This window comes from Hirundo rustica, chromosome 8 (genome assembly GCF_015227805.2).
Source record: "Hirundo rustica isolate bHirRus1 chromosome 8, bHirRus1.pri.v3, whole genome shotgun sequence".
NCBI classification, from domain to species: domain Eukaryota; kingdom Metazoa; phylum Chordata; class Aves; order Passeriformes; family Hirundinidae; genus Hirundo; species Hirundo rustica.
Genome location: NC_053457.1, coordinates 32,884,740 through 32,903,154, shown reverse-complemented (window position 1 = coordinate 32,903,154; position 18,415 = coordinate 32,884,740). Strand labels below are relative to the sequence as shown.

Here is an 18,415-nt window from a genome sequence, read left to right as displayed (position 1 = left end):
GTCGGTGAAGTGTAGAGGCAAAGTGTGATTGTGCTCCCGGTTGGCGGAGCCTCGTGTGATGGGCGCTCAGCTGCTCGGAGCCAGCATGTGGGTCAGGAAACAATACCCCAACATCAGCGTTCCCCTGAATCCCCTGCTCAGGGAAAACGAGTTATTCGCAAGAGAAGCGTGTCACCCCTTCCTAAAGATAACTGCAAATTCATCAAGTAGAACCAGTACAGACACAGGGGCTGAAGACTTTCTGTTACGTTTTAGTGAGTAAAGCTGCAACGCTGGGCGAGCAGCGTTATTCCAGCAAGGAAGGTGAGCCCTGGCTGGCAGGGAAAAGGGACATAGCCTAAGTCCTGCACCCCAAACACCCAGTTCTCATATTGGAGGGAACCGTAGGAAGTGCAGTTTTAATTTGATTTCACAAAAAATGATGCAGGAAGAGCTTGGTCCCTAATTGTTACCAGGAACTTTTCGGTATAGCTGCTGATAAATTAAAATAAATAGACTAGAGGAACAGCTTGGATTTGCTTTGCAGACATCCCTCAGCAGCTATGTTTTCAGGACTATTCCTCTCCTAGCAAGGATTATCAGCACAGCATCCCTCAGTTAGTCCATGAGCTTGGGTGCCTCAGAGATGTGTGGAACCTTCCTTTTCAGTAACAGCCTACTGCCTGAAACATCTGCCCAGAAGCTGGGTAAAATCTAGATATAACCTGCAGGAAAGAGGCCAGAAGAGAGGTCTTGTCTGTGCCTGCATGCACCAGAACAACCCTCCTCTTGGGCTGTTAATTCTTCCACTTGTCCCAGAACTGCTGCTCCCAAGCTCTGGGAAGCCAAAACACCCCACTCTGAGCACACACTAAATTTTACACAAACCAGGGAGGCGCTGGAGGAGCTGAAGCTCCTTCAAGGTTGGACAGCAGCTGAATGAAAGTTTTTAAAGCTGCAATTTGAAGTTAAACCCCCGTCGTTCCAGGCCTCCCACTGAACCCACTGTGTATCTTCTTTCTGAGCATCTCATTACAAAGGCTATTTCACACTTGATGAATGTTCGATCGCAATCCAAATAGTTTGAAGAAAAACCCACATGCCTGAGGATTGCCCCCTGCTAAACTCGAAGATGTGTAGCTTAAGAGCTTTCTCCTTTACAACCTGTAACCTAATTGCTCCGGTAATGAAATAATTATTTGTGTCTTTGGCCTCAGCTTATGTCACTGCCTTTGTTTACACCACGAACTCAAGGTTATTTATCAGAAAGCAATCGCCGTGTTCCTGCCCGGCGCCCCCATACATTGTGTATGGAATGTTCAACAAAGCAAACTGGGTAAAGCAAAGAGAGGGCAGGGTGGTGGTGTAAAAAAACCCCCCTGCAATGCCAGGAGCAAGGGCTTGGTCAGTGCAAATCCCTCCATCCACTGCAGCCCACATGCAAAGGGGCTGCCCACAGTATTTTGACAGCAGTGCTGCCGAAGAAGGAAATCCAAGAAGTCCCAGTAATACGGAAATTGTGATTTGCACGTTGTGGTTTCCTCCAGGCAGGCAGAGTTTTCCCTTTGGAGGGACTTTTACCGAAGGGAAAAGTGCAGAATTAGATGCATCTTCCAGCTGAAAGCTGCCGAATTTTGCTAAAATCTGCGTGGAGGTGCCTGGCTGTACCGACATGGTGCAGAGCCTGGGCATCACAGGGTGGCCGCAGCTGTGGCCATCTCTGCACTGACACCACGGGGAATTCTGGTGAGCTGAGGCCACGTGAGGCTGCAGCTTCTGCGGGACAGCGGCGGCAGCCCCCGGCAGCAGGTGCTGGGAGGACGAATGATGGACGTGGTGTAAATACCCACTGAGGAATACAACGTGCTCGTAAGAATCAGGATCTTCAGGCCCTTAACAGTGCAATTTTCACCCACAAAAACTGAAGCTCGCTTATTTATCGTGACGGACAATTGAGTTGGTTCAAGGGTTTTATTGGAGAAGAAAAGGAATGTGTTCCCCGGACTGATTGAGAAGCACGGGATATTTATAATGCAGGAGGCTGGATGATTACAGAACAAAAAGACGGGATCACCACCTGCCCACATCCTTGCGATAAGCAGACGAAGAACGTCTGTCAAAACACTAATTCCCAAATCTACGGGGGTAACACGGAACGCCAACACCAGCAGACGCGCGCCGAGCGCGCTCCCGTTATCTCGCACCCAGCCGAACGCCCCGCCGCGATCACCCCGCGCTGACGGGCGATCGGAGGGGCCGGACGCGGAGCTCCCCCCCGGCCCGGGGATGTCAGCAGCGCGGGCCGCGCAGCCCCGGTGGCCTCTATTCCGCGGTGGCCTCCCCGCATCCTCCGCGGCCGGGCCGGGCCGGGCTCCCCCGGGGCCGGCGGCCGTGGCCGGGCCGAGCGCGGGCGGCCGAACAAAGGCGGAGGCGGCCCCTGCCCGGCCCCCCCCGCCCGTCCTTGGGCCGCCGCCGAGCGCAACAGGCGCCGCGCCCCGCGGAGCCCCTTCCGCGGCCCGGAGCCCCGGCCCTGCCCCGCACGGTCCCGGGGCCGCTCCCCACCCCCGGCGCCTCCCCCGCCCCTTCCTCGCCGCGTCTGTTTGTACTTTAGCTGATCCACTAATCCCCCGAGAGAGCCTATTTGTAGTGAAGAGTATCTATAGGGGGCGAGGCTGGTCCATGTGGGTTTGTGTCATTGGTTTGCAAGGAGAGACCCCGCCTATTGCCCAAAAAAAAAAAAAAAAAAAAAAAAAAAAAAGAGAGAGAGAGAGAGAGAGAGAGAGAGAGAAGAAGGAAAAAAAAAAAAAAAAAAAAAGAAAAAAGCGAGGCAGTGAGAGCCTCTACCTCTCCTCGCTCGCCGCTCACCCAGCGTGGCGAGGGGGAGCGGCCGCTCCGCCCAACGCCGCCCGGGCACTTTCTGGCTTAAAAAAAAAAAAAAAAAGGAAAAAAAAAAAACCCAAACAAAAAAAGGAGGAAAAAAAAAAAAAAAAAAAAAAAGGAAGGAGGAAAGGCGGGGGGGGGGGGAAGAGAAGAGCGGCCCTCCCCCCCAAGTTGCAATTAGCATCCTCTCCGCTGCTGCTGCGGGGCTCCGGTGCCCCCGTCCGCTCCCGGCGCGGCGGCGGGCGGAGCAGGAGAGCGGGGAAAGGGGGGGTGGGGGGGGAAGGATTAAGTTGGGGGTTTTTTTGTTGGGTTTTTTTTTTTGGTGGTTTTTTTTTTTGGTTTTTTTTTTTTGTGCGGTGTGCGAGCGGGTGGCGTTTTTAAGGTGGATCTCCGGCGAGCGGAGCCCGGCGGTGGATGCGGGAAGGGATGCGGCGGTGAAGAGCGGCGCGGGGCTGGCGGCTGCCGGGAGCAGGTAAGGGAGCGGCGGCGGCTGCGCTTCCCGGCGAGAAGGACAAGGGAAAAGCGAGGACATCTTTGCTTTAGTCAACCTCGGCGGCGAGGGGCACGGAGGAGGCGGAAAAAAAAAAAAAAAAAAAAAAAAAAAAAAAAAGAAAAAAAAAAAAAAAGAAAAAAAAGAAACCGAGGAGGGGAGGGTAGGTGGAAATGCGATGGTGGTGGGAGGCGGCCGCGCAAGTTGCGCGGGTGGGCGCGGAGCGGCGGGGTGAAGTGGGAAATCTTTTGTTGTGCCGGGCCCCGCATTGTTTACTTAGTGCCGAGAGCCGCCGACAACATCTGCCGGGGGATTAACGGGGCGGCGGCGGCAGGAAAGTTTGGGCAAGGGGGGAACCCCGCGGTGCGGCGCGGCCGATGCTCCGGGGGACGCGGAGCAGCCGCCGCCTTGCGCTGCGTTTATAATTTATAATTTTTTTTTTTTTTTTTTTTTTTTTTTGTGGTGGTGGTGGGGGGGAATAGTGTATTTAGTTATCACCTCTTTTCTTTTCTTTTTTTTTTTTTTTCCCTTTTCTTTTTTTTTTCTCCTCTCTTAATTTTGGGTTGATAACGGGGGGAAAAATGGATTCGTATTTTTAATTTTTTTTAAATTTTATTTTTTTAAAAATGATTTTATTACTGCTCAATAACCGCGTTCGTCCCTCAGTCACTTAGCAACTCTCTTACGCTCCTAACCCGCGGAGGTGCGCGGTGTCCGCGGGGCCGCGCCTCGCTCCTTCCCTCCCACCTTGTCCCCCTCCGCCAGAGCTCAGAATAATTTCCCCACTATTAATTTATTACATATATTCATCTCCCCCCCCCGATTTGGACATTTTAAACCCTTCCCTGCTATCGCTAGAATAGAAAATCAGAGGGGGTGCGTGGATTTAGGCGCTGAGATTGTTCTTTTCACACCCCTCCGCCCCACGATTAAAAAAAAAAAAAACAAACAAAAAACCCAAAAAACCCCAACATTTCCTCCCCCCAAACTTGCAGGACTTGCAGAGGGGGAAAGAATAGCCTTTTGTCCTGCCCAGGGACGTGCCCCCAAGGTAAATCCTGCCTGGAGCTTAGCGCCTGGTACTTTGCCGGGTCCCAGGGCTCTGGCTGTGCTGGGGAGGAGGGAAGTAGGAGATGGAGATCTCAAAGTAGTAGAAGTAATTTCTTCTTTCAGCTGCACTTCTCCGCTGCCTTTGAATTGCCTGCAATGAATGTACGTAGCTCTAATTGAAGTACTTTAATCATTCACACTTGATTAAGTATACCGTGACCAGAGGAGAGGAATACCCACGGCTCCCTAGAACGGGAGGCATGGGATGACATTTTAATCCCGTGTTTTAAAAAACATCAGCGGAGCAGGGGAAAAAAAAAAAAACAACCAAAACCGGTCGGCAGTGACGGTTCAGGGTAACGGTGCCTTGTTTCCATACAGATGGTGGCTTTCCTTCGGGATGGAATCGCAGTTATTGTGGAGATTTGGGGAGGAGGGAGGAAGGAAAGGCACGTTACTCTTAGGTTTGTTTAAGCAGAGTGAGGAAAATAATGATAGACGAGATGCTTGGTGACAAAATGCTTTTGTTCCTGTTTCCATCAGTGCATAAGGGCGCCGACCTGCTTTAGCATTCTTTAAAGGTCTCTCTTTACCAAGGAAAATTGAAGACGGTCTCATTATAGGAGAGTGTGTTCGGAATACTATGAGGTATTTATGAATTCAGAGGTGATTGTTGGATCGCAGACGTTTCAATTACGCATCCTCTGGTTGTTAAAAAAAAAAAAAAAAAAATTATTTGTAGCGATGTGTTCTGTAATCTGTTACTTCCGTAAAGCTGATTTGTGCTCGAGCTCCGGAGCTGGCTGAGGGAATGGGTCCGTCCACGGGGCTCGAATCCTAAACGAGGATTTGTGTTCTTTGCCTCGCAAAACTTTCTGCTGCAGGGGCAGCCCGAAGTTCCCACAAAAGCGATTGTTTGGGAAGCGTCAGCTATGGCCAGTATTTTTCTGGAAGATCTGGCGTTGTGAGTGCAGGGTGGTATTTTTAGAAAGGAGCTTTTTATTTTTGGAGGCGTTTGTGAAACCCACCTGTTAGCCATTAGGGGAGATGGAGGTTGGCTTTCATCGCTACCAAACCTGGGGTCTGCGGGCTGTTCCTCGCTCCATCCAAGCTCTTTCCAGTCGTGGGCAATCAAAACATCTTTCCCTTTAAAAGTTATAGCCAAGTGTTTCTAAAGCTGAACAGAAAATAAGGTAGTTCAGAGTGGTGGCACTCTCCTGCGTTTAGGAACACGGATTGCAGGAGCATTTGACTCTCCCTTTCTCTCCTAGAATTTCAGTCTGAGATGCTTCCCTGGTCCAGGGTTTTATTGTCAGTTTTATAGTGTACAAATCACAGACGATGTTTTCTTGCTGTCAGCTTTCCCTGTTTTTAAGGTAGTTCTCCAGCCCATGTGGATCCGGGGGTCTGGCTGGCGGGGGCTCCATGGATGCCCCATGGAGCTGCCACCCCACAGCCCCCTTTGCTGACAGCTCCCTCTCATCCCCCCCGCTCCTCCGAGGGGAAACTTGTGCCCTTTTTCCACTCCTGCCTTTCCTAGATGGAAAACACTTGAAGGAATTTCCCCACAGCGAGAACTGTGGCACAAACTGTCATCTTTAACACTGGCATTTCAGTACACAGATTTGTCACTGGGGTCTGGTGATGATATTCCTCACATCAGGAAAAACATCAGCCTCAAAGTATGAGGTCCCAGGCATGAGCTGGAAGTAACATACTGAAGCCTTTGGCCAGGAAAGTTGATTTATCCATCAGGCTGGCTGCAGTTCAAATAAAACTTCTTCAGTTCAGCTGACTCTGGCAAGAATGAAATACCCAAATGAAAAAAACCCCCTGAATCTGGGTTTGCCCAACACTTTGGAAAAGGTAGGTGAATTTTCCCTGGGTGTTTTGTTTACTAGCTGTGGGAATTGAAAGGGGCTTCATGTTGAAAGCAGAAGAAGTGGAAAAGCTGCTCGGAACACAGCGCTGGCAATTTACAAGTGTTTTGTTAAGATCTGGTGGATGATGCTGTCTCATAAAACCTGATGGGTGTCACATTTACTCCTCGCGTCAGATCTAGTGAGTGTTCCTGTCTTTGCTTTATATTTTGGTTGTAGTAAGTTACAGAAGTAAAGAGTGGAGCTTCTGGTGAGCAGCTCTTCAATTTCAGCTGATGACTTACACCTGCCCTAGAAAATGGGGGGTTTTCAGACTCATCCATCCAACTTGTGAAGGATATTTATATTACAGACTCTGAAAGGAGAAGTGGTCAGGGCTCACAGGTGAATTGAAGATGATGTGTTGGGGGGCTGCAAGGTGATTTTCGGGGTCCCCTCTTGCAGGGAGCACTGGAATTTTGGAGGGGAGGTTTTTGCAAGTCACTGCAGGTTTGGCTCTGGTTACTGGGATAACACAATTGTTTTAGGCAGGAATTGGTGTTTTCTCCATTGCTGTTTGTGGTGCTGGAAGATATGACTTCGAGTGCAGTTTGTCACACCCAGATAGATGAGGATGTAGTTCTAGAATGCAGTTGGTCATGGTCAGATATGCCTGGGCCACCTATCATTCCTTATGCCACGTTCCCATACTTTGGGTTTTTTTCCTCCTTCTCCTTTGCCAAAGGAAACAAGATAAGATTTAGGTGAAAGAATGAAAAATGTCATGACCGTCCTCTGCAGCAGAGAGCTCTTGGCAACCGAATCTTCTCATTGTGCCACCCATGTGTTTTCTCCTGCTCTGCCCCATGGTGGTGAGGAGACTGGAATTTTGGCATTTTACCAGGGAGTCACCACATAACATTCAGCGGGAAGTCAGCAGGAGTTTTGGTGGCAGAGCACAGAGGAGTCAGTGTCACTTGTTCAGTTCTGCAGTGGTGCTTTGTAAGTGTGCACTCCCCTTTCTTGCACCATGAGCCCCGGTGATTTTTTTTTTTTTTTTTTTAAGAACCAGGAATAAATGGCTGGAGCTTTTTAGTTTTTGTTTCTCCTCTCTGAAATGATAATGCAGGTGGAACATCGGAGTTTGCTTTTTGTTGGACTTGATCTGGTGAGGGGGAGAGCATGGTGGTGCTGTGTGGAAAGGTCATGGGGGCCCTCCTGCCAAAATTTGTGGGGTTTTTTTAACTCTGAAATGTTTTCATAGGATCACAGAATGGTTTGGGCTGGAAGGGACCTTAAAGCTCATCCAATTCCACCCCCCTGCCATGGACAGAGACACTTCCCATTACACCAGGTAGCTCCAAGCTCCACCCAGCTTTGCCTTGAACTCTTCCTGGGATGTGCTGTGATTTATTAGAGCCTGGTTATATTATTTGGAACTTCCATGGGATTATTGGAAAGAAATGCAGCTGGAATAGTTCTGAGGGGAAAAATGCGTGGTGGAACCAGAAGTTTTTTATCTGCACCTGCATGATCTGAAAGTCAGCGTGGGTGGGATGGGGTTTGCTTTGCCTGGTCTGAGGTCTGTGATTGTGTCCTGTGTCAGGAGAAGCGTGGTGAAGAGCAAGGGCAGTGTTTTGGGGGAAAACATCAAAGCTGTGGTGCTGCAGAAGATGCCCCAAAGTGCTGTTCCCACTGATGGGGTGATTCTGGGTGTTTCACATGTTTCATCCAGCAGGGAGATGTGTGTAGCTCCCAGGGTGCAGGTAAGGAACTGCTCTCAGACCCCTGCAGCAGCCGTGGAGAGAGCTCACCCTGGTTGAAACCAGCTTTGTGGCATCCACCAAGCCTTCCCTGAGGTCACTGGGGCTGCTGCCTGCTGGCGTTGCCAATTTTGGGGGTTTTTATGGGATTTTTTGCCCATCCTGAAATCTCAGCCAGGAGCAGATCACGCTCTGGAAGATCCTGGATGCTCTCCCTGCTCTGTGGTTTTGCCAGGGGAGGACAGTCCCTGGAATCCTTTTTAGGGTCCCTGTGCTCCACAGCTGATAGGAGCTGTGTGTCCATGCATGACAGGGTTGTTTTGGATAATTCAGCCCTGTTTTTCAAATACATGATTTTCCAGGGTGGATCAAGATAGGGATCTTGATAGGCATCTGTAAAGTCCCATCTGTTCTGAGACTTTATGTAGGATTCAAATAAAACTCAAATTACTTGAATGCACCAGTTGTAGATTTTAATTATTAATGATTTGCTCCTCCAGCCTTATCTGGCAGTGATTTAATGTGTCCTTTAAGCCAATAAAAACCAGTGGTCCTGCTGAAAGTAACTGCCTTGCTTCTTCCTGAGCGCCTTTCCATCCCTCCTGGTGGAAGTAGGTTTTACGTAGTGTAATTAAACCTGCTTGGTGGTTGAATTTTGGGCTCTGCCTCACCCAGGTCCTCTCCCTAATCCCCACCAGCAGCTGGAGCAGTGTGGGGTTAAGAAGGATCTTTGCCACCACAGCGGCCAAATCGAGGTAATCCCGTAATTTTTCGGGCCCAGGTGTGGAGTGCAGGGTTCCTTGGCTGTGAGGTTTTTGAGGAGGTGCTGTAGGAACCTGGAGGAGCTGATTTCCTCAGGAGTTCTGCTGCACTTGCTCCTGCGTGCGTTCACTGGTGCGATGTTGACAGACAGCCACTGTTTCTGTGCAACAACACACACCAATTATTGCAGAAATAGACCCCTGAAGCACAGCTCGGAGGGAGAACGCGGGGATTACAGGCACAATATTTACAAGGAGCCAAGTCTTTAATGAGACCAGGAATAATGCAGATGGATTCTCTGTTGCTAAATGTAACAGATATGTCATGGATACTGTCTATCTTGGTTTTTGTTCTTTGGTTGGTTTTTTTTAGTGATCAATTCACATTGGGAGAAAAAAAAAAAAAAAAAAAAAAAAAAAAAAGAGGAGCTTGTGTGCTGAAGAGGTTGGCACCAAATTGTGGGATATTCCAAAATTAGCCTGGCTTTTGGTTATTACTGTAATGACTGTAATGTGTGGCTCTGCAAGGCAGCATGGATGAGCCCCTTTGAGATGCTGATGGTTTGGGACAGTAACGGATGTAAAAGGAGTGCAGGTTCAGCCCCAAAGGAGGCAGAGGGAGGAGATGGAAATCTGTAAATCCAGAGGTTTCCATGCAGCTGGCACAGTGTTGGAGCTGGCAACATCATTGTTGGGGCAGAAAATAAGCAAAACCAGCAATGAATCCCAAGGCTGGTGCCTGTGCAGGCAGTGGATGTCACACCCTGGGCTGTGGTGAGCTCTGCAGCAGCGTGGGGAATGTCCTTTGTTGGTGTCAGCTGGAGGGAAAATCCTGCAAATAAATTCCCTTCTAAAAAAAACAGGTGAGGCCAAATAGAAGAGATGCAGGTGGTGCCTGTAGAGCTGTCGCACAGTGTCAAGTTTTTTTGTTATTTTTATGTTGAAAACCAGGTTTTCCATGAGAGGGGATGTTGCAAGGAATCAGTAAATTAAGCAAAGTAATTAGGCTAAACAGTAGATGTTACATTTAGAAGTTGAGAGCCTTAAGCTTTGATGTGATTAGTTGTGGATGAAATTAATTTTGATTCAATGTGTGGAAAAAATCCCTTTTCATTAGTTTTCATGTTCTCATAGTTCTCAGAAGTTTCATGATCCTGCAGTGCAAGCTCGTGTGGATTTTATATTTGCCACTTGTTCGAGCTCTTCCCTTTTTTCATACAAAAATGGTACAGTGCAACATCAAACCTGGAATTAGGGTGTCCCAAAGCTTAATGCTGGAATACCTGTGCTAACTTTACCCTTTGCTGGGATGGGATCTCACTCTGGTCTAACCACAGGCAGTGAGGCTGTGGTCACTGATTTTTGTTGTGGTTGTTTCTGAAAAAAACTCTGTTGAATGATGTGTCAGGAGACAGAATCTGGCTGGGTGTCTCTGCTTGTCTGCTCCATCTTCACTGTTCCTGTCCCAGCTGGGACTCTGAGTTTTTTAAGGTGCTGGCTGCCAAATTGGGGTGCTCCAGTTCAGTCCAAATGCCTGAGAGGGAAATCAACAGCAGAGAGCAGAAATCAGAGCTTGAGGGAAAGGGGTGCAGAGAGAAACTGTGGCTGGTAGTGATGAGAACAAACAGTTCTGGAAGACATTAGAAATAAAACTGGATTACCACACGAGGTGAATAGAAAAATCATAAATATTACACTTTTTGATGGGGAAAAGTAATGGTATGTTCAGTCCCAGTGAACGTTGTGGTGGAAGTGAATGTTGAGCAGTCACTGCTGTGGTCAGACCTTTGTGCTTCAGCCCTGGTGTCTCACTGAAGAGCTTTATAGAGTTAACTGAGCCAGAAATGTGTATTTTTTACTGAGTCTTGAACTACTGAAGAGTTCCTGTGAACGGTGGTGATTCTTACCTGTGTTATTCTAGAAAAGCACAGACCTGTCAGCTCCACATGACTCCTGGGCAAGCATTCCAAGGATTTATTTGATGATGGAGGCAGGAAGGTGATGCACTCAGTTCCCATTGGCATGGGTTTAGGGGCAGCACATCCTTGAGAACCAGCTTTTCTTTTTTCACTTAAAGAGCTTGTGAACGGGATTGATAGAAGTAACTGCGAGGGAGTTTATTTCCTTAAAATACAGCAAGAAATGCAGCTTGGTACAGCAGCACTCTTTGGACTGGGGATGTGCAGAACAAGTGGCCGAGCCCCAGCTGAGTGTCAGCTCTCAAAGTCTGCTGGTAAAACCAGGAATAATTTCCAAACAACCCTTTCCAGAGACCTCCCTTAACACTCATTTTTGTCCTCACGCTGCCTAATGTTTGAGCAAGCCGTGATAAAGGCAGAGAGTCACCGCAGCCGGAGTTTGAAATGTCACCAAGACTGGGAGAGTGGTAAATAACAAGCAGGAGTGACCGCTGGTGACAGCAGTTTGTATTGCTTGGCTACAAGCAGGTAATATTTCTCAGATGGCCAACTGTAAATTCCTCTATCTCAGATCAAAGAGCTCGGGCTGCAGCTCCAGGATGCTGTCTGCAGAAATCACGTCTCCATGGGGCAGCAGGAGTCACGAGCCAGCACCACTAATACAATATCATGGCCAGAGGTCTCGTGTGCTCCTTGTCTGCGCTGGCAGGTGGCTGCCAGGCTGCAGGAGGGATGTGGCAGCCTCCCTGTCCCTGCTGCCTGTCCAGGAGGGGCTGGGGAAGGCTCTGGGAATGCCAAAGGAGCCGGGAAGGGATGCAGAGGAAGGGGCCGGGACCTCCGCCTGCCTGACTTATCCGGGATAATGTTGGAAGGTAAATTAATTAAGGGAATTAGTGTTGTCACAGGGAAAATAAATTGAGTAATAAAGAGTTGTAGCAGGCAGAGTTTTAACAAGAGCTGGAAGCTGGGAAGGTGAAGCCAGGGAAAGAACAGAGCTAAGGTCCGTGGTTTCAGCACTGATGGTGGTGGAAGAGACTGCTGAAGGTGCTGCTGGTTCCTCCACCTTTGGAAATGCAAGTCCAGGCATGTTTGTTCATTGGAGTGAGTGAGGCTCAAGCAGGGATTGATTTAGGTAAGTTAGTGTGCAGCGTGTCAGGCTGAAAAATCACAGGGATCTCCTCTGACCTCAGAATCCATGGAAGCCCATCATTTAAATGATCTAGGGATTTGCAGATCCCAAACATCAGCATGACAGGTTGTCTTCCAGAGGGTGACTTGCAGAGAGGAGACCTGTGTCTGAAGTGGGACATTGCAGGATGGCACCTTGAGCACTCAGGAGAGATCGCAGGTTCTTCATTTCCCACCATCTCCTTGAGAAATGCCTCGTACCTGTCCCAGGGAGGAGTAACCTCTGTGTCGACACCAGGGACTTGGCACAGGGTGAGGAGCTCGCAGGGGCAGCATTGGTCCATTTTGTGACCACTGCCTGGGCCAAGTGAGGGTTAATTTAGGCGCAGGAAGGAAATTAGGGAGGATTCCTTTTTCTGATAGTCATGTGCTGTATCTAGCTGTGCAGAATTTAGTGGTGCATCAGAAATAACTCTGTCCCTGGTGGGAAACCTGTGAGTTTCTGATCAAAGCAGATCAAACTGAGATTTAAACATTAATTGTACGTTGCTGGGATAGTGATAGGAATGAAAGCAATGTGTTTGTGTGTGTGTTTGTTTTTATTTTGAAGTGGGCATGTCCAGCTGGATGCTTGCAGCTTTACTCTGCTTTCAGGTGAGTTTGCAGATGGGTCTGCCCATCCCATCCATCATTCATGGGTTCTGTGAGATCGCTGGGCTCTGGTCCGTGTGGTGCTTGAGTTTGCAGGAGCTGTTATGGCAGGAACATTGTTTCATGTCCCTCTGTCTGTGTGTATATCTGTATATATCTATGTCCACCTGAACTCCTGTATATCCACCCCTGCCTCTATGCACAGCGGTGCATGTCTGTATTTAAATATATATATATATACAGTGGTCTGTATCTGCTGGGTTTATACGTTTTTTTAGGTCTAGAAGTCAAATACATTAAAAAACAGTGGCAAAGAAAACAAGGAGTGGTAAAATGTCGGGCTGACAATGTTGATTGGTTGGTTTGGCTGCTCGAGGTGTCCGTGTGCTGCCTGATCTCTGGGAGAGGGACGGGAGCAAAGCAGGAGTTTGTTGGTGCAGTTAAAAGCAGGGCAGTGAGATGGGCTCACATGGTAACACAGCCTGGGCTAATGCCCTGAATTAAGGACATTTAGATGCTTGGCTTTGTATGATTTAGCTTAAACAAACAAACATTAATCTCATTACTCAAGCAAATGAAATAAACCTTTAAGGCACTTAAACCCTGCCGATGGTAGGTGTCTGTCAGAGCAGTGAGACCCATTTCTGCACAGGGCATCTCCTCCTGCCAGTAACTTACTTGTGGCCGTAAGTGCCCACAGCATGGGCAGCTGCTCTGGGGCTGGTGGAAGGATCCCACAGCTGCTCCTGAGCTGGAAGGGTCCCACAGGGATCATCAGTGCAGCTCCTGGCCCTGCACAGACACCCCAACAATCCCACCCTGTCCCTGAGAGCAGCTTTGGGGCCATGCCTGTTCCATGGGGAGCCTGCTCAGTGCCCCACCACCCTCTGGAGGAAGAACCTTCTGCTGATATCCATCCCAAACCTCCCTCATCACACCCTCCTGCAGTTTGGGAACTGCACTGGCCTGGCTGGCAGAGCCAGGGGCACAGAGGGTGAGAGGTTTTGCTGCCAGGCGCTGCTCCCCGCGCCAGCACGAGTCAGCCGCGTCGCTGTGTTACTTCTTTATCCTTTCATTATAAAATTGGGATTGCAAAGGTGCTTGTGGGGAGCGTAATAACCCCCCCTAAAGCTGTCACAGGCAGCGATGTGTTCCTGTGTGCCACGTCCTCTCGGAGTCTAATGGAAGTGACAAACCTCAGCCTGGAGAGCTCGGGGATTTTCTTTGTAAGTGTCCTGCAGATTTCGCTTACCTTAGAGGAGAGTGTAAGAATTTTATTGACTTGGACGTGCCAAGCTAGCCCAGGAATTTTCTGTTGTCTTCCAGTTGCATTTGTTTGGGCTTTGGTTAGGCAGGGAAATGACTGAACTACATGTCATGTTTATAAGATCGAGAGTACCTTGCTATTTTCACACTGATCTCTTAATAGAGATTAAACACAAAATAAAGCAGAATGCATCAACAGTGATATTCCCATAAGCAATATTGTAACTTCTATGCAGTGTAATTATATTTTGTACACTTGCCAATTAAGCAGTTATGCTTTAGAGAAAAAATTACCTTCAAGAGATGGAAGAAAAGTATTGCAGTAAATCAAATAAAATATACATGTGTTAGAGGGTTTTGTGCATGCAGCTGAAATGTTAAAATTTCCTGCTGTGTTCAGGTTGTGGCGTGCATAACGATGCTCCGTGTCCTGTAGCTTTTTTGGGACTTGAAAATAGCAGATAGAAGGAAAAAAAAAAAAAGCATGAAAAACACATTGCTTCCTGTGCTAGATGTAAAGCTGAGATGTTCAATCTGTCCTGACCTCCGTCCTCTCCCCTGCTGAGCTCCTGTCAGGTGCCCCTGCCCCACTGCAGGAGGGGGTGTGGGGCCAGCTGGGCAGGCACCCCGAAATCTGGGGCAGGCACCCCACAGCTCGTGGCCACTGCAGAGTCACTCCTGCTTCACGGCTCAGGGAATCCAGAGTGGTTTGGGAGGGAGGGGAACTAAAAGATCATCTCATTCCACCCCATCCATGGCACGGACACCTTCCACTGTCCCAGGCTGCTCCAGCCCCAGTGTCCAACCTGGCCTTGGGCACTGCCAGGGATCCAGGGGCAGCCACAGCTGCTCTGGGCACCCTGTGCCAGGGTCTGCCCACCCTCCGGGAAGAATTCCTGCCCAAATCCCACATAACCCTGCTGTGAGTTTCCCTGGTACACCGTGTCTTTCCCTGTTGGCTGCTGCAGAAGAAGAGGGCACTTGGAACAGCGTTTCCCTGACGAATGGATGTTTGTCTGTGAATTGGGTGACCATCCTTTGGGATCTCAGATACCCTCAGCAGTTCATATCTGCTCTAGGGAGTCGAGCAGGTGTTGGCTTGTGTGAGTGATGCCGTGTTCATGTGCCCAAAACCCTGAAATAACCTGCATGAAAGCGTACCCAGAAACTCTGGGAATTCCCTGGGAATTACTGCAAATTCTATATAAAGTCATAAGGAAGTTACCAGGCTACTGATTCTTGCTGAACAGGCACAGAATCAGTCCAATAGCAGTTTAATTATTTTTCCTAATGTAAACTTTGTGCAAGGGGAGTGTTAGGGAGTTAAAGCTGCCGATAGAAACGATACAGGATGTTTTTATTGTGCTTTGAGGTCTTTATTTGAGGATGTTTCAGAACATTTTTCAGAGCATCAGGTTAAGTGAGCTGACCAAGAGTGAGGTTAAGTGAGCTGACCAAGAGTGTGGTCAGCTTGGATGGGGCTTGGAGCAACCTGGTCTAGTGGAAGCTGTCCCTGACCCTGCAAGGAGTTGGAACAGGATGATCTTTAAGGCCCCTCCCAACCCAAACCATTCTGTGGTACTGTGCTGTGTGTCTAAAAGGGACAAAGTCCTGTGGCTCCCATCAGCTCTGGGAGCCTCTGCTTGTGTAAAATCTCTTGTAGATTTTTCCTGTGAATTGCTAAATGAACGTTTTCATCTGGAAGTCACAGCATTTCTTTAAAAATCACTTTCCATCACACAGAATTGGGAATCTCTCACCTGAAATGTGTCAAACAAACATACCAAAGTTAAAAAACAAAAACACAAACAAAAACCCCTCAGAAAACTCAGGGTAAGGTCTGCTGGGAGGGAAGTGCTGCGGGTGGTTTCCCGTGCTGGTGGCCTGGAGACCATCCCTCCCTCGCTGAAGGCCGTGGGATGTGTTGGGCTCTGGGGTCTGGCTGCTCCTGCCTCCCTGCACCAACACACGGCTGCAGCCTGGGCTTGGAAGCGTTTCCTGGCGTTGTAATGTGTGCTGTGTAGGGGAGTAACTTGTCAGCAATTTGGTGGTGGTCCTGGTTGAAGGATACATCAGTGTTTGCAGTGTAATCCCCTTTTATCTGAAGGCTTTAACCAGCCAGAGCGTTGTCTCCTGCCATGTGCACCTTTCCTCAAAGTAGCTAATTTAAAAGGAGAACACTTTCCAAGCGGCTCTGCTGTCCCTTTCTGAAATCTCTAACACACAAGCGGTGCTGCAGGTCGGAGGAGGGAATCCAGGTGTTTGTTTTTGAGGTGTGGCTGTGTTGGTGAGGCACAGGGCTGGCAAGGGAGGTGCTGCTGGAGCTGTGCGAGCCGGGCTCTGTTCAGCATCCCGGGCTCCCACACCTGCAGCCTTTGGAATGAGCTGGGTGTCCTCTGAAGCACCCATGTCCTAACTGGGAATGGCTGAGCCTGGCCTGGCTTATGGTTTCTCTGTTTCAAACTGCACATTTTCAGAGGCTTACCAAAGGTGTTTGCGTGGAAAAACTTGTCACAGGGCTCTTGTTTAAAGGTGGCAAAATAAAGCGGTGAAATAAAAGAAAATTACGTACAGTAGTGTCACCAGCTGCCCTCCAGCTTTGCCTTCCTAGACCCTGGCTTGCAGCATCACATTCCCATGTGGGTTGTGGCAGCTTCTGCCTTCCCCAGCTGCGCTCTGGGGAGGATGAGGAGGTGCTTGGACAGACTTTGACCTGCTGGGATTGCATTCCCACTCCCAGTGCATTTCCACACCTGTGGTGGGGCTCTTAGCTCTTCCTCTCTGGCACTGTCCCCTCACTGTGCTGGACACACTGCTGGCTTCAGGGCTGTTGCTGCTCTCCAGCCCTGTGCCTCTGCACCCTCAGGGGGCTGGCAGCCCAGGCAGGTGCATTTCTGTGGGTTTATTTTTAGGCGGATGCTCCTGGCCCCGCTGTTGGCGCTCCGTGATCCGACGGCGATGCAGCGGGTCCGGGGCTCTGGGTGGGATTGTTCCTCTGGGGCATTCACCTCACTCCTCCCTGGCCTCCATCCCGCTGGGAATGACCACGGGGCTCTGTCGCTGCCCGCAGCCAGCAGGAGGGGTGGGGAATGCTGAGGTTTGGAAGTGCTGAGGGCTAATTACAGGACAAACTGAAAAGTTTGTGGAAGGTTAAATAAGTGTTCGCCCCACGTTGTCCTGTGTATTTACATTTTGTGAAGGTTTCTTGCCTTTCTACTGGCTCTGTCACAGAGTAATTCCTGGATTTATTTGTAACTGCATTGCTTCCAGCAAGTTTAAAGGAATTGTCCCGGTTCTAAAATCATCTATTTTTTAATTTTTTTTTTAAATATCATGCACATCACTGCCTTGAAAACTGTACTATGAGTCATACTAATAAAAAGTTGGGTCTGGCATCACTTTTTTTTACCAACCTAACACAAAAAGGCAAGCCTTCTGGTCAAGATGCAGGACTTTGGTCAAGTTGAAGTGTTTCGTTGTTGTACCTTGGGTTTATCAATAGCTCATAACCTTTCCTCCTCTCTCTCCCACCATGCCAAACCTCTCTGATAATTTTAATTTAAGAAGAAATAAACCAAGGTATGTTCTGACTATAAGGAGATGATTATCACAACAGAATAATTACATTTGGGTACTTGATTTGATTTGTTAGCTGGAAGATTAGTCGGAAAGCAGAGAAGAAAATGAATCCATTGTTGACTGCAGGAAGTTATTTATGAGTTTTTACTTATGTTTAAAGAATTCCCCCTGCGACTTAAGTAGCAGTGCGATTTACAGCCTCTCACATCGGCTAGCTGAATAAATAAATAGAATAAAGACAGGAAGAATAAAACGAAATGGTACCAGGTCTTGTGGGTGTAAAGTTTCTGTTGTGGAATGCAGGAAGCGATGGCTTTCAAAAACCCAGCTGGACAGATCAACAAAAATAATACCCGTGTTGCATCAGAACAAGATCCCAGCATGTTTTGCATTAATTGCCTTATGGCAGGAGAAATGCTCACACACTCTGTATGGAGTTTGTTCTGTAATTTTTCCATAACTTTCTTCAGGTATTATTCCTTCTGTTCTGTACATTCAGATATTATTCCTTCTGTTCTGTACATTCAGGTATTATTCCTTCCATGGCCGCTTCCCCCATTCCTGCTTCCACAAATCAAGGAAACAGCGTGATCCAGGAGGGGGGAATGGTGTCTGTGCTGGACACCGAACGCTGAGAGCTGCTGGTGCTGTTCTCTGTGGTGGAGATGGAGCAGGATGGGGGTCTGCTGGCTTAGGAAACACTCAGGGAATGAAGGGGCTGCTTGGAAGTGGGGATAGGTTTGGACAGGACCGGTTCCTCCGGAGTGGACTCTGCGGTTGTCATTGGAAAGCTCGTGTTGGGAGCTGCAGAGAAGGCAGTGTGAGAGGAGTCAGTGTCTCCTGCTGCTGTCACAGAAGACATGAGGTTGATGTGGCCCATCCATGGGCTGGTCTCCCGAGATGTGTCCGTGTGCCCGGGCTGCTCACGTGACAGAGCAGAGCCTTCCCGAGGAGGCTTTTAGCACCAAGTGTGACTGTTAAATCTTGTCACTGCATACTTGGTGTTTTTAAGTCATGTCCTGGGTCAGCAGGGTGCAGTAAAGTGGAAATAAAGGCAGACCTCCTGCTCTGGCTCAGAAAAACGCTGGTG

General features: G+C 48.8%; 1 protein-coding gene across 1 annotated transcript in view; it reads left to right on the top strand.

The window, feature by feature from the left end:
* The first annotated feature begins 3,217 nt into the window (after positions 1-3,217).
* The window catches only part of CTBP2 (C-terminal binding protein 2), a 133,861-nt gene continuing 118,663 nt past the window's right edge, over positions 3,218-18,415 (top strand). The window contains exon 1 of the mRNA XM_040072195.2: positions 3,218-3,331. The gene's annotated coding sequence lies outside the window, so the exon portion shown is untranslated. The remainder of the gene's footprint in view (positions 3,332-18,415) is intronic.